The sequence below is a fragment of the Mus caroli genome, chromosome 7 (assembly GCF_900094665.2).
Source record: "Mus caroli chromosome 7, CAROLI_EIJ_v1.1, whole genome shotgun sequence".
Taxonomy (NCBI): Eukaryota; Metazoa; Chordata; class Mammalia; order Rodentia; family Muridae; genus Mus; species Mus caroli.
Window position 1 is genome coordinate 47,719,039 of NC_034576.1, and position 4,688 is coordinate 47,723,726.

A 4,688-nucleotide genomic window follows, 5' to 3' on the forward strand; every position below is an offset into this window, starting at 1 on the left:
CTGTTATGAACATAGTGGAGCATGTGTCCTTATTACCAGTTGGAACATCTTCTGGATATATGCCCAGAAGAGGCAATACGTGCTCTTATCCACCGAGCCGTCTCCCCAGATCCAGTAATAATAAAACATATTATTAGTGCATCAATGATGCTTGGTGGAGCACACCTGTGACTGGACCACCTGAGAGCCTGAGGCCAGGAGATCTTAAGATCAAGGCCGGCTTGGCTGCCTAACTGGGTCTGAAAAGAGCAAATTGTATGTGGGTCTATAGCTCGTGACTGAAAATAGCAAATTGTGGGGGGGGGGGATAAGGCAGGTGGAAGACTCAGGGGCTTTCAGAGAGGGGGGCATCTACATTTCCAATAAAAACTGAGAGTGGGGTGGGGGGTGGATGGGCAGCAGAGATGGCACAGTGGCCGCACGCTCTCGCTGCTCTGGAGGACCGTAGTTTGGTTCCTAGCATCCACAACCTGGTGTTCCCACCCACCTGTAATTCTAGCTCCCGGATTTCTGACACTCTTCTGACCTCTCGTAGGCACTCAGGCACAGGGGCATACCCCCATGCAGATGGACACATAAACAAATAACATAATAATGTCACCAGCTTTTCAGGTGGTGAGGAAGGAAGTGGGGCAGAATGGGGTAGAATGAAGTAGCTCCAGAAGGCAGAGGACCAGGGGGAGACAGGATTGTAAGGCTAAGCCCCACGGCGGGCAGAACAGAGCAAAGCCAACCCCTGCCCAGCCCTTCTCTCTATCTCAGAGACCTACTTTGTCCCGGCAGAGGGAAACTGAAAGTTTGCCTCTGTCCAGGCCAGCACCGTCACAGGGACACAAACATACCCAGGAACACCAGCACAGGGACACCCACCCAGGAACAAGCTCCCTATGACGACAGCAAACTTGTTCAGTTCTGGCCAAGAGACCAAGATAGCTACTTATTAACTTCCTGGAAGCTCTCCTGAGCCCCACCCCCACCCCCCAGCACACAGAGGCAGACATGCCACGAGGGTGCTACCTGCCCATATTTTTGCTGGTGTCAGGCTATTCTAGTCCTCCAATGAGAGCAATGGATTGGGTATAGGGCAAAAATGTTGACTTGTTCCTGACAAATGAGGTTGTTTCTGCTTAGAAAGCCTTTCTGCTCCTAAGGCAGGCTGTACAGTTCGTATTGTCTCTTCAAGACCTGGCCCTTCTCAGAAATGAACATTACATCTTGGCACCTTGAACCCAAGGCTCCTGTGATCCTTAGCATTCAGTGGAAGTAATAAAAAGTCAGGATGGGGCTGTGAGGCACACGCCTGTAATCTCAACACAGAAGTCACAGGTGGGAGGACTAATGAGTTCAGCGTCAACCTCTCCTATGTAGTAAGTTTGAGGTTATTGTGGGCAGCGTGGTACCAAGCCAAGCCTTGTGTTCTGAGGACCAGTCTTACTACTCAGTCTCCTCGCTCTGAAGAAACCTAAGAAATCTCCGAGAAAGGAAGCTCCCAGGGAGAGGAGCGATGCCCTGCCCAAGCCCTGGAGCTGTGGGCCGGGGATGAATGGGTTCCCCAGCTCCCAGGGGATGCAGACATACCAGAGATGAGCTGTAGCCACTGAGCCCCACCCAGACCACAGGTGACAGAGCAGAATGAGTAGATGTGGTCACGGTCAGAGGTGCTTACGTTAGTTACTTAGCACCAAAGCACAGCCACAAAATGCAGGCCAGAGGCCACAGCCCCAGGCACATGACTAACACCAGTGACTCTATTCTGGACTCTCTTCTTGTAATCACCAAACCTCTGATAGTCTTGGATGCTGCAGGTATTTGAAATCCTGCTTAATCTCATCCTCATTTCAAAATAGAAGTCTGCAGAGGAGCCCATCCCTGTTTAGAAGTGTGTAGACATTCAAAGGCTAGGGAAAAATGTGTCTTATATGGGTTTTGATAATTTTGTTTCCTGAGGCTTCTTTTTTTAATTTGACAAATTGTTATATTTATTAAGTGTTGCAGCATTAGATGTGGGACCCAAGGTTTTAGGCAAGTCATTTCCTGCTGAGCCACATACCCAACCAGCTCTCTACTGGCAGAATAGCTCTGGGAAAGTTTTGAAATGGTGTATGGTATCAGGTACGATGGTACACACCTTTAATCCCAGCACTTGGGAGGCAGAGACAGGAAGATCTCTGAGTTGAGGCCATCCTGGTCTATAGAGCAAGTTCCAAGACAGTCAGGGCTCCACAGAAAAACAGACAGACAGACAAACAAACAAACAAACATGATGGCCCAGTGGTGTGCGCTTCCTTACTATGCAGGAGGTCCTGAGTTCCATTGCAACATTAAAAAAGGAAACAAAGGAGGCTGGAGAGACATCTTAGTTGTTAAGAGCACTGGCTGCTCTTCCAGAGGACATGGGTTCAGTTCCCAGTACCCACTTGGCAGCTCACAACTGTCTACAATTCAAATTCCAGGGGATCTGGCACCCTCACACAGACATACATGCAGGAAAAACACCAATGCACATAATGTAAAAATAAACAAATCTTTTTTTAAAAAGATTTTATTTATTTTATGTATTTGAGTACAATGTAGCTGTCTTCAGACACACCAGAAAAGGGCATCAGATCTCATTACAGATGGTTGTGAGCCACTATGTAGTTGATGGGAATTGAACTCAGGACCTCAGGAAGAAGAGTCAGTGCTCTTAACGGCTGAGCCATCTCTCCGGCCCATAAACAAATCTTTAACAAATAAGCAAATAAAGATAATCCCCAAACTCAGGAGGCAGATCTCTGCAAGTTTAAAGCATCTACACAATAGGTTCCAGAACAGCCAGGGCTATGTAGAAAGACCTCTAAACCCAAAATAAATGAATAGCCTAATAAATGAATATGTGGCTGTTTGGAGGGGAAGCCAGTTCCCAGGCCAAGGTGGCTAGACTGCAGGAATATTGTCCCCCCCTCTTATGTCCCCCTCGTGCCCTGCACCCAGGAGCATGGCTCCCCAACAGATGACCTAATCCAGTCCCTTCACTTGCAGGGACCCATGGAGCTTGAACAAACCGGAGAGATTTTACACCAAAACTGTTGAGCACAGCTGGGTCTAGAGGCTCCCACCTATGATACCAGCCCTGTAAGCTGAAGCAGAAGATTACAAGTTCAAAGCTAAGCTCAACTACAGAATGACTTCAAAGCCAATAGATTCTGCCTTGAAAAGAGACAGTAAAAGCAGGGCTCAGGGCGTGGCTCGGTAGAGGAGTGCGTGCCTGACACGCATGCTTTAGTCTCCAGCTCCGTCACTTAAAACAGTTAAAAGAAGAATGGAAGCCAATTGGTGGTTTACACCTTTAATCCCAGCACTCAGCAGGCAGAGGCAAGGTGGATCTCTTGAGTTCGAGGCCAGCCTGGTCTACAGAGTGAATTTGAGGACTGCCAGGGCTACATAGAAAAACCCTGTCTCAAAATACATACATACATATATACATACAATAAAATAAAATCTACAAAAGAAATAAACAGGGACTCACTTTGTAGCCCAGGCTACCTTCAAACTTGTAGCACCCTCCCTGCCTCAGCTTTCTAAATGTTGGAACTACAGGTGTGAGCCAGTGACCTCGCTAACACCGGTTCCTACCTCTCACAGCGGCAGCATTCACTGAATCATTTGCCTGGGGATGGCTGCAGGCTGCTTAATTCCCCGCCATCACTGAAACTCCTGCCTGGAAGGCTGTTGTTACTTTCATTTCACAGATGATACAAAACTTTAAAAAGACATATCACCTCCTTGTGTCTTGCTTTCGGAATGCAGCCACCATGTGTGGGGCTGCTCAAGCAGCTTCGGAGAGGGCTGTGCATAAGCCTAGCCTAGGATGGTGCAGAGGTATTCCAGCTGCCTAGACCAACCCTTCGGGTCATGGAAGTCAATCAGCATCCGCCCATCGCCGTCGGAAGACTTTGAACCACTGGTAGAACATTTGGTCAGAACACACGAGGTCCTAGGTTTAATTTTTAATCATGGGGATGAGAGAGAACTTTAGCCGGCTGTGCACAGCAAGTCACTCCCTAGCTGTCACCTAAGAAATGGTGGCATCATAAACGGTGCTTACCTGGACTTGGGAAAGTTTGTTTGGTGCCAATAAAGAAATAGCCAAGTGTCAGGGGCTTCCTGGTGTTCCCCGCTCCACTGTCTAGCGTTCTGAGGGTGTGCCTCAGAGAAAGACAGTGGCTGGAGGAATGGCCCAGGGTTTAGCTTCTTCCTTCCTGCCCGCCTCTTTTCTGACAGGGTAGAGCTGTCAGTTGAGCTGGCCTCAGACTCCCTATGAAGTGCTCCTTCCAGTCCACCTCACAGGTGCTCGGATCACAGGTGTGGCCATCATGACCAGCTTTGTTGGGTTTTTTTGTTTGTTTGTTTTTGTTGTTGTTGTTTTTTGTTTTGTTTTGTTTTGTTTTGTTTTTTTAGAGAGGGGCTATCAGCAAGTTCTTGGCGGGTCTAGAACTTGCTAAATAAACTAGGCTGGTCTTGAACTCAGAGATCTGCCAGTCTCTGCCTCTCTAGTGCTAGGATTAAAGGTGTGCACCATCATACCCTCCAATGCCCATGGTTTTGTTTGTTTGCTTGCTTTTTCTCTTCTTCTTCTTCTTCTTCTTCTTCTTCTTCTTCTTCTTCTTCTTCTTCTTCTTCTTCTTCTTCTTCTTCTTCTTCTTCTT